The sequence below is a fragment of the Meleagris gallopavo genome, chromosome 1, assembly GCF_905368555.1.
Source record: "Meleagris gallopavo chromosome 1, MGAL_WU_HG_1.1, whole genome shotgun sequence".
Lineage (NCBI taxonomy): Eukaryota > Metazoa > Chordata > Aves > Galliformes > Phasianidae > Meleagris > Meleagris gallopavo.
The window spans coordinates 139,322,864-139,334,393 of record NC_139404.1 but is presented as its reverse complement, the minus strand read 5'-3'; the positions used below and the strand labels follow the sequence as shown (position 1 = coordinate 139,334,393).

Genomic DNA, 11,530 nt, shown 5'->3' with positions numbered 1-11,530 from the left:
GTGTTGTATTGTGGGAAAGCATCGCAGATGGAAAGCTGCTGTGTGGAGCCCCACACAACAAGTTGCAGAGGCCACTGAAGGAAAAAGAGAATCAAGCCAATTTGCAGAGGTAAAGGCTGTCCAATTGGCCTTAGACGTTGCTGAACAGGATTCAAGCCATTGCTTTATCTTTACACTGATTCATGAATGTGGCAAATGCCTTGTGGGGGGGGGTTACAGCAGTGGGGGTAAAGTAACTAGCAATGAAGGGGTAAAGCTATTTGGGCTGCTGAACTGTGGAAAGACATCGCCTCCCGAATAAAGGATATGATTGTAAAGGTGAGCCATGTACATGCTCATGTGCCCAAGTGTCGGGCTACTGAAGAAAAACAAAATGATTATCAGGTAGATCAAGCTGCCAAAATTGAGGTGGCTCAAATAGATTTGGACTGGCAGAACAAGGGTGAACTATTTCTAGCTTAGTTGGCCCATGAGACCTCAGGCCATCAAGGAAGGGATGCAACATACAAATGGGCTAGAGACCGAAGGGTGGACTTAACTATGGATGCTATTGCGCAAATCATTCATGACTGTGAAATATGTGCCCTAATTAAACAAGCCAAGAGGATGAAACCCCTCTAGGGGGAAGGGTGATGGCAAAAGTATAAATATGGGGAGGCATGGCAGGTTGATTATATCACCTTGCCATGATCTCGCAGTGGCAAGTGTTATGTGCTTACCATGGTGGATGCAAACACTGGGTAGCTTGAAACATATGCAGTACCCCATGCTACCGCCCGAAACACCATATTGGGTCTCGAGAAACAAGTCCTGTGGTGACATAGCACTCCAGAAAGAATTGAGTCAGACAATGGGACTCATTTCAAAAATTGTTGTAAATTCTTGGGCCAAAAAATAAAAAATAAAAATAAAAAATAGAAAAAAATAGAAATAGGGAGATCCTCTCTTTAACAAAAAATCTTCCTGGTTGAGATTACTACTAGGTAAGTTTTTCTTTATGGTATCTCCTTATCAGGCTGCTTTATACATTCTCTAATAGCTCTTGTCATGAGGAAACACAAGCAGGCAGTTGATCAAATATGGTGACATGAAGGAAGATTTGCTCACAAAAACAAAACAAAACCATATTGAGGTAATAAAGTCTTAAAGTAAGGTGGCTTTAATAAAGAATTCTCTTTATACTGGAAGAATTTTTTTTTTAGATTTATGTCCTGTATACTATGATGACAACTCAATAATGATTGCACCAGACCCTTATAGTAATAAGATTTAATATGGCGACGTTTCCAGAAATGTGTTTTTTGAAATGGTATAGTCAAAGACTGGTTCTCTGAAGCTGAATCTCGTTGTCTTGTTTATGAGTCTGAATTCAAATAATTATATATGGTATGCAAAAAAAGAAAAAGTAAAGTAAATTGGTGAACTAGTTATTACATAGAGCAGATATACAATCACTGTGACCTATTCATGCTACGGAAGTAGAAAGAAAAAACCTTCTTTTATAAATGTTTTGAAGTTTGCACTTGTGTGTGTGTGTGTGTGTGTTAAAAACACAATAAAATCTATTCTGTGTGCAGATGTATTACTTTGTAAATGTCTGAAGTTTTGCCTTGAAGTACCAACTATTCTAGAAATGATTGCAAAGCTAGAAAATTCTAAATTGGTATTTACATAATTGTTCATTACCACTTAGAATCTCAGGATGGGAAGTACCATTTATTTTGCTAAACAGAATAGGAACAGAATTGATTATTTTTAACTTGAATTCATCAAAAAGCTTAAAAAATAGCTTGAGAATTTTATACAAGAATATTTTTATATTATTATTCAGTTTTGAATGTAAGGTTATACATACCACAATTAATTAATTACACAATTAATTTGTAAGGACAAAAGTATTATTCTGGTTGTGGAAAAAAGTTTTAATTCATTATAACTTGTCAGCGCCAATTCACAACTTGAAATACACAAAATGTTTAAAAACACAAGCCTGGAATCCAAACTCACAGCTCTATTGGATAGTAAAACAAGGTTTCACACAGCAGAATACCTTTAAATCTCAATATTATCTCTCTCTCTCTTTTTTTTTTTCTCCCATATCCATCTTCAGTGGAAAAAAATATCACAAAGGAGATAAAACCTAGTCAGTTGTATCTTTACCAATATTTTATTCTACTCCACTGTAGTATCTCTTATGTTGAATAGATTGGCACAATCAAATTAAACTTAGAACTATTATTCTTAATTTGTATTTAGACACTATATTGTCAATTCCATTTCAGATCTGAAAAATAAATGCTCTCAAAATTAAATAAAAATAAAAATAAAAATAAAATATAAAAACAATTCTAGTAGCATCAGCTTTTCTAATCAAATATGTGAATTTTTCATAACTTTAATTTTATTTGGAAAACAAGTAGAGTTATAGACACCATTCATTTGCCTGTACTGCATGTATAGAGCATCAATAAGAGCCTTTGTGAAAATGAACAAGCAAGCAAACAAACAAACAAACAAAAAAACAGCATAAAGGATTCAATTGGCACACCAATTGAACACTCAGAAAACAGAATCATAGAATCATAGAATCACCAAGGTTGGAAAAGACCCACAGGATCACCCAGTCCAACCATCCACCTATCACCTATAGTTCTCACTAAACCATATCCCTCAACACAAAATCCAAACATGTTTTTGCATCTAAATAGAACTGTTTCCCATTTTCTTAATATAGAAGCGTGCTCAAAAGTATGGAATGTAATGCAAATAGGATTTTTCGTTATCTAAAATCTTTCTTACAGAAAATCTTTTCATTACTATTATGCTCAGTCTCCTTCAAAATTATATAACTATTATTTTAATGTGTTTAGAAATATTTTATTTCTTTTTTTCTTTTATTTCATCTTTGTTTTAAAGTGTGTTTCAGATCAATCTGATTTTTTTTTCTACTTTGTTCCTTATGTTTCCTTCCCATAATACTCCATGATTTCACATAGACTATGTAACTCTGATGTCACTTTGCCTTGTAGAAGATAATAATACCATAAATCCTAGATTCAAAATTTTACAAACTGCATTAAAATTCTCAGAGAAAGAAATCTCACCCCAGTACTTAAAGTACTTGGATGAGTTTACTGGGAGATATGTTTAGAAAGCTGTTAGAGAAAAGGAAAAACTTGTTTGGTCAAAAAGTCTTAAAGTAAAGCCCTCTTACAAATGCAAAGAGGGCTTTATTTTAAGAACTGACTATTAATAATTTTAACTCTGCCACTAGAAAGTTTGGACCTATACAAATAACACTGATGTGTTCTGTCTTCTCAGTTTTAAAAATCCTGACATTTTCACTGATGTAAATACTTGATTTCATATATGCATTCTAAGGGTAGACAGTAATTCTACAAACTCTCTTTTTTTCTTCTCTGTAAAGCATTGCTCCATTTCTCATCCCTGGATAATACAAAAACATTTCATCTACAAATCCTCAGAAGTGTGTACAACTGCCAGCTGATTACATGGGTATAGAACAAAAGCAGAGAATTTGTGGAGTATGTTAGTATTGTAAATTCACTTCTCTCTGAGGTGAATTTTGCAAATAGCGTAGTCTAAGTGTAAGAAGCTGACAACTTCTTAGCACAGTTGAAATCTCTGCTAACCACATTTGCTTTGTCATCTCATAATAAGGACAAATTTAGTCTCATTTTCAAACTTGCCTCTTCAAAAGCTCCTTAAGAATACTGCTGTTTGTATAACAATAAAATTGTATCTAGAATTATTGTTTCTTGGGACAGATGAACCAAGAAGTCAAAGCTGAGGTTTCCCCTTATATGTTTCAAATGTGCAATACAGGAGAAAAGCAGAAAATCATAGATAAATATTTATGGAGTGGAATGCATATACTAAGTATCATCAAGGTCACTGTTACATTATACTACTACCTCACTTTAAATGAAGATATCATGAATTTAAGATACTCTTAGCTACAAGCTGAGAGAGTCTCTCATCTACTGACATTCACCAATCTATGGCAGACACAAGTAGTTGGAGTGCACCTTCAGTAAGTTTGAAAATTACACCAAGCTGGGAAAAAGTATTAATCTTCCTGGTGATAGGAAGGCCTGACAGAGGGATTTGGAATAGGCTGAGGCCAACAGAATGAAGTTGAACAAGACCAAGTTCCAGGTCCTGCACTTTGGCCACAAAAACTCGAGGCAATGCTACAGGCTTGAAGCAGAGTATTTCAAAGACTGTGCAGAGGAAAAGAACTTGGGAGTATTGGTCAACGCTCAGGTGAACATGAGCCAGCAGTGTGCCCAGATGGCCAAGAAGGCTGATGGCATCCTGGCTTGTGTCAGAAATAATGCAGTCAGCAGGAGCAGGGAGGTGATCGTTCCCCTGTACTCAGCTCTGGCGGGGCAGCATCTTGAGTACTGTGTTCAGTTTTGGGTCCCTTTCCAGAGAAGGGAAACAGAACTGGTGAGGGAACTGGAGTACAAGTCTTATGAGGAGCAGCTGAGGGAAACTGTGTTGTTTAATCTGGAAAAGTGGAGGCTCGGAGTAGACTTTATCGCCCCCTACAACTACTGAATGTAGATGTTCTTGGAGATCTTTTCAGTTCTTAATGATTCTATGACTGTACATCCTGAGATCATAGTGTCCCATATAACCAGTGTTTGTCTACTCTGAGAAACAAAAATGGAGAATTCATGGTGATGCAATTTCAGATCCATTGCAGATGCACTCACTGTTTTCTGCTTACACTTGTGGATGACTCTCTCCTCACTCTTACCTATGACGGAGTTCTACATCTGTGTGGGTTTTTGTTTGTTTGTTTGTTTGTTTGTTTGCTTTAAAGATGTTTTCTGTATGTAAAAGTAGAAATAGTGATGGTTATTAGTTGTCACGGTTTTTTGGTTTGTTCTACATGAAAATACCATGTAATGTACTGGGAGTTAAAGAGTTAATGTTGCAACTCTGTGGATTTGTTGATAGTTCCAGTTACCTGGTCCCAGAACAGAATAACAAACTACAACTTCCAGAAGACTTCATACTTCCATTTCCATTTTCCTGTTGAAGAGAAAGATAAATCTGACTGGGAGTCATGGAACTGCCTCATTTTGCCCATTTTACTCTGTGTGCTCCCTGACCATCTCAACTACAGCATTAGAGTAAGGACTTCAGTTTTGGACCCCCTCATTTTATTTGATTTATTAGCTTCAGTTCCAATTATATTTTGTTACCTCATATTCTGTTATTATATTTAGTAAGTTATTTTCCTTAAGCTCACTGCCGCTGTTTTCCTCATCCGGAGCCATCTCCCTACCTTTTCTTTTCACCCCTTATCCCTTCCCCAGGGTGTAAGGACCCCACTTAAGTGCCTGTACACTAACACATGGAGCATGGGGAGCAAACAAGGAGAGTTACAGGCGTGCATGTGCCTACTTGGCTATGATGTCACTGACATCATTGAGATATGGTTGGGTGGCTCTCAAGACTGGAATGTAGGAATAGACAGGTACAAACATTAAGACAGGCAGGGTAGAAGGGATATATGTATGGCCTTCTAGATTAATAGCTAGCTGGAATCCATGGAAGTTCACCCAGGAATGGATGAGCGACTGACAGAGAGCTTTAGGTGAGGATTAAAGACAAGGCAGGGGAAAGAGACATCATAGCAGGTATATGCTACAGGCTGCCAGACATGGAAGACTGAGTGGATAAGGGCCTCTATAATCAGATAGGAGCAGTTTACATTCACAAAAAATGGTCCTCACGGGTGCCTTCAACCAGTAAAAAATCTGTTAGGACAACAGAACAAGTTACCCAGAAAGGCTGTGGATGCCCCATCCCTGGAGGCATTCAATGAAAGGTTGGTTGTGGCTCTGGGCAGCCTGGTCTAGTGCTTGTCAACACTGCCTACATCAGGCTGTTTGAAGCTAGATGATCTCTGAGGCTATTTTCAACCCAAGCCATTCTATGATTCTGTAACAACAGCAGGACACCAGCAATTAAAGATGTTCCTGAAATGTGTTAATGGTGACTTACTCTTCCAAGTGATATGAGAGAAGGTGCTATGCTGGACTTCCTCCTCACCAATGGGGAAGAAGGGAGTAATGAGTAATGTGAAGCTTAAGGCAGCTTTCGCTGCAGTGAACATGAAAAGGTGGAGTTCAAGATCCTTAGGATGTCAAAAAGGGTGCAAAGCAAGCTTGCTATTCTGGGCTTCAGGAGAGAAAATGTTGACCTCTTCAGGGAAGTGTTAAGCAGTGTGATATGGAATAAAGCAATGGAGGGAAGAGGAGCCCAAGAAAGCTGGCCAGTATTTAAGGACTATCTACTTCAAGTCCAGGAGCAACACATCCTGAGAAAAAAGAAAAGCTAGCAAGAATGCCAGGTGGCCTCTGCGGGTGAACAAGTTGTTCACGGACTTATGTAGGTACGAAAAGAAATTCATAGAAAGAATTATCAGGACTGGAAGCAGGAACGGGTTATCGAGGACTAAAGAAGTTGTCCGACAAACAGGGATCAGGTTAGGAAAGTAGAACCCAGATTGAATTAAATCTATCCAGTGACATAAAAGGGAACAAGCAAAAATTATACAGGCATATCAGTGATAATAAGGTCAGGGAGGATGTGAGCCACACTGGAAAGAAACTGGAGACACCTTTGTGTCTGGCAAGATTATAGAGAAGGTCCTCCCAAAGGCCCTACTAAGGCACATGGAAAATAAGGATTAGATGATAACCAACATGGTTTTACCAAGGGATAAGGAGAAAGCTGAAGTGCTCATTGACTTCTTCATCTCATTCTTCACCAATAAGGGCTCTAGCCGCACTGTCCAAGCTGCAGAAAGCTAAAGTAAGAACGTGTAGAAGGTAAACATGCCTGCTGCAAGTGAAGGTCTGTTTTCAGATCATCTAAAAGAATGTGAAGATGCACAAGTCCATGGGACCTGACAAGATCCATTCACAGGTTCTAAGGAAAATGGTGGATGAAGTTGCCAAGCCACTACCCATCAAATTTGAAAGGTCATGTCAGTCTGGTGAAGTTCCCACTGATTGGAAAAGGGAAAAGATAACCCCCATTTTCAAGAAGGGAAAAAAGAAGATCTAGGGAACTGCTGCCCAGTCAGTCTCACCTCTGTGTCTGGCAAGATTATAGAGAAGGTCCTCCCAAAGGCCCTACTAAGGCACATGGAAAATAAGGATTAGATGATAACCAACATGGTTTTACCAAGGGTAAGTCATGCTGACAAACTTGGTGGCCTTGTATGATGGAGTTACAACATCATCGGATAAAAGAAGAGCAACTGATATCACCTACTTGGACTTGTGCAAAGTTTTTGACACTGTCTAGCATGACATCCTGGTCCCCAAATTGGACAATAATGGATTTGACGGATGGACCCCTTGCAAGATAAGGAGTTGGATGGATGGTTACACTGCAAGAGTTGTGGTCAATGGCTCAATGTCCAAGTGGAGACTGGTGATGAGTGGCATTCTTCAGGGATCACTATTGGAACCAGTGTTATTCAACATCTCTATAGGTGACATGGAAAGTGGGATTGAGTGCAGCCCAGAAGGCCAACTATATCCTGGGTTGCTTCTAGAAAAATGTGACCAGTGGGTCAAGGGACTGGCCCCTCTACTCTGCTCTCATGAGATTCCACCTGGAGTACTGCACCCAGTTCTGGGATTTTCGACACAAGGAGGACATGGAGCTGTTGGAGAAGGTCCAGAGAAGGGCCATGAAGATCATCAGAGGACTTTAGTACATCCCCCATGGGGACAGTCTGAGACAGTTGGTGCATTTCAGCCTGGAGAAGAGAAGGCTTTGGGAGGATCCTATAGAAGCCTTCCAGTACCCGAAGAAGACCTGCACGAAAGCTGGGGAGGGATCTTCTATATGGGTATGTAGTGACAGGACAAGCAGAAATAGTATTTAAGTAGAAGAGAGTAGATTTGGACTAGATATTAGAAAGAAATTCTTCACTGTGAGGGTGGTGAGATGATGGTACAGGTTGCCCCTAGGGGTTGTGGCTGCCCCCTCCCTGGAGGCATTCAAGGCCAGGCTGGACAGGTCTTTGAGCAACCTGGTCAAGTGGGAGATGTCCCCGCCTGTTACAGGGGGTTGGAATTAGTTGATCTTAAAGATCCCTTCCAACTCATACCATTCTATGATTCTGTGATTCTCCTTGGCCCTCTTATTGTTAAGGTATTTCTGAAAACCCCTTTTTTTATTTTTTACAGTGGTAACCAGTTTAAATTCTATCCGGGCTTTTACTTTTCTGATTTTCTCCTTGGATATTATGGAAATGTCTTTGTTCTCTTCTCATACGTTTGCTCCTTTTTCCAAAGACAGCAAAGTAGCAAAGATAGGTTTTTTATTTGTTTGATTGTTTGTTTATTCGTTTGTTTGTTTGTTTTAACCTCATATCTCAGTGAAATCTCCCTATTCATCCAGACTGGTATTTTTCCCTGCTAGCTCTTCTTACAGCACATTGGGATGGCTTGCTTCTGCCCCTTTAAGTTTTCCTTCTTTAGAAGCATTCAGATTTCGTGGACCCCTTTGCCTTTCAAGAATCTCTCCCAAGTGACTCTCCTAACCAATGTTCCAAATAGTTCAAATCTGCCCTCTGGAATTCCAAGGTAGCAATTTTACTTATTCCAGTTCTGACTTCAATAAGAATTGAGAACTCTCTCATTTTGTAGTCACTGTACTGAAAACAGCTCATGATCCTCATGATCACTTTTCACACCAGTCCTTCTCTGTTTGTGAGCAGCAAGTATAGTACGCTAACACCCATGGTAGGCTCTCTTACCTGTTGTGTCAGGAAGTTATCTTTCAGACGGTCCAGGAATATCTTGTTTCCTGTCTTCTGTATTGTATCTCCAGCAAACGTCTGCAAGTTGAAGCCCTCCTCTGAGACAAGGTCTAGCAATTGTGTGACTTCTGCCAGGTACTCTTAGAATGCTCCATCTGCCTCTTCATTCTGGTTGGATAATCTGTAGCAGACTCTCACCAGGATAATAGACTTCTTCCTCATCCTTAGGGCAGAAGTCACTAAAAAAAATTGAAATACAAAACCAAGTAGCCTTCCAAGTTGCCTGAAAAAAAAAAAAAGAGAGAGATCATCGAGTCCAACCCTCCAGTCAAAGAATGTTCCCTACACCAGGTCGCACAAGTAGGTGTCCAAATGGGTCTTGAATATCTCCAGAGAAAGAGACTCCACAACCTCCCTGGGCAGCCTGTTCCAGTGCTCTGTCACCCTCACCGTAAAGAAGTTCTTGAGCACATTTGTGCGAAACTTCCTACACTGTAGTTTCTGGCCGTTTCCCCTTGTCCTGTCTCCACACACTGCTGAAAAAAGTCTGGCCTCACCACTCTGCCCCCCACACCTCAGATATTTATAGACCTGGATCAGGTCCCCTCTCAGTCTTCCTTTCTCAAGACTAAACAGACCCAGTTCACTTAGCCTTTCTTCATAGGAGAGATGCTCCAGGCCCTTCACCATCTTTGTGGCCCTCCGCTGGACTCTTTCCAAGAGATCCCTGTCTTTTTTGTACTGGGGAGCCCAGAACTGGACACAGTACTCCAGATGAGGCCTTACCAGGGCAGAGTAGAGGGGATCACCTCCCTTGACCTGCTGGACACGCTCTTTTTAATGCACCCCAGAACACAAGGGCACATGCTGGCTCATGGCCAACCTGTCGTCCACCAGGACACCCAGGTCCCTCTCCGCAGAGCTCCTCTCCAGCAGGTCATTCCCCAGCCTGTACCGGTGCATGCAATTATTCCTCCCAAGATGCAAGACTCTACACTTACTTTTGTTGAACCTCATCCGGTTTCTTACTGCCCAGCTCTCCAGCCTGTCCAGGTCTCGCTGAATGGCAGCACAGCCTTCTGGCGTGTCAGCCAATCCTCCCAACTTCGTATCATCAGCAAACTTGCTGAGAGTGGCCACTGTCCCCTCATCAAGATCACTGATGAGATGTTGAACAAGACCAGACCCAGCACTGAGCCCTGAGGAACACCACTGGTTACAGGTCTCCAACTGGATTCTGCACCGCCAACGATGACCCTCTGCGCTCTGCCAGTCAGCCAGTTCTCAACCCACCTCACTGTCCACTCATCTATTCCACACTTCCTCAGCTTTGTTATAAGGATGTCATGGGAGACAGTATCAAATGCCTTTCTAAAATCAAGGTAGACTACATCCACTGCTCTGCGCCCATCCACCCAGCTAGTGACAACATCATAGAAGGCTACCAGGTTGGTCAAGCATGACCTCCCCCTGGTGAACCCGTGCTGACTACTCCTGATAACCTCCTTCTCTTCCAGTTGTCTGGAGATGGCATCAAGCACAAGCTGTTTCATCATCTTTTCAGGGACAGAGGTGAGGCTGACTGGCCTGTAATTATCTGGATTATCCTTTTTGCCCTTTTTGAAGACCGGAGTGACATTGGCTATCCTCCAGTCTTCAGGCACCTCCCCCATTCTCCAAGATCTCTCAAAGATGACAGAGAGTGGTTCAGCAATCACCTCTGCCAGCTCCCTCAGCACCCGTGGGTGCATCCCATTGGTCCCATGGATTTATGAATATTGGTGTTGCCTCGGCACTCTCAGACCACCTCTTTCCTGACTAAAGGAAAGTCTTCCATTCCCCAGACCCTCTCACTAACCTCCCCGGTGTGGGAAACCTGAGGGAGAGCCTTTTCACTGAAAATAGAAGCAAAGAAGGCATTCAGTATCTCCGCCTTCTCAGTATCCCCCGTTACCAGAAAAGCCCCCTCACTTAGTAGGGGAGCCACATTCTCTCTAGTCTTCCTTTTACTGTTAACATACTTTAAAAAGCCTTTATTATTATCCTTTATCACCTTTGCCAGATTCAATTCCAGGCGGGCATTAGCCTTCCTCGTTGCACCCCTGCAGGCCCTGACAACATTTCTATATTATTCCCAAGTGGTCAGACCTTTTTTCCACATTTTGTGGACCTTTTTCTTCCCTTTGAGTTTGAGCTCCTTGCTCATCCACACAGGCCTCCTGCCACTCTTTCCTGATTTCTTGCTCACAGGGACACACTGATCCTGAGCTTGGAAGAAGAGCTGTTTAAATGCTGACCAGCTCTCACAGGCCCCCTTACCTTCTAACACCCTTGCCCATGGGATAGCTCCAAGTAGGTCCCAGAAAAGATCAAAGTTGGCTCTCCTAAAGTCCAGGGTAGCAATTCTACTTTTCGCTTTCCTTCTTCCACTCAAGATCTTGAACTCCACCATCTCATGGTCACTACAACCCAAGCCGCCCCCAACGTTTACTTCTTTGACAAGCCCTTCCTTATTAGTGAGAATAAGGTCCAGCAACATCCCTCCCCTCGTTGGTTCCTCCACCACCTGCATCAGAAAGTTGTCTTTAACACACTGCAAGAACCATCTGGACCGTGCATGCCTGGCCATGTTGGTCGTCCAGCAAATATTTGGATAATTGAAGTCCCCCATAAGCACCAGTGCCTGGGATTGTGACGCTACATCCAGTT

At 41.5% G+C, this 11,530-nt stretch overlaps 1 long non-coding RNA gene across 1 annotated transcript in view; it reads right to left on the bottom strand.

The window, feature by feature from the left end:
• Positions 1 to 1,893: 1,893 nt before the first annotated feature.
• LOC146545641 (uncharacterized) overlaps positions 1,894 to 11,530 on the bottom strand; it is a 51,181-nt gene continuing 41,544 nt past the window's right edge. Inside the window, exons 2-3 of the long non-coding RNA XR_014880840.1 lie at positions 8,819 to 9,104; positions 1,894 to 5,064 (exon numbers count right to left, since the gene is read on the bottom strand). This is a non-coding gene — a long non-coding RNA (uncharacterized LOC146545641). The remainder of the gene's footprint in view (positions 5,065 to 8,818; positions 9,105 to 11,530) is intronic.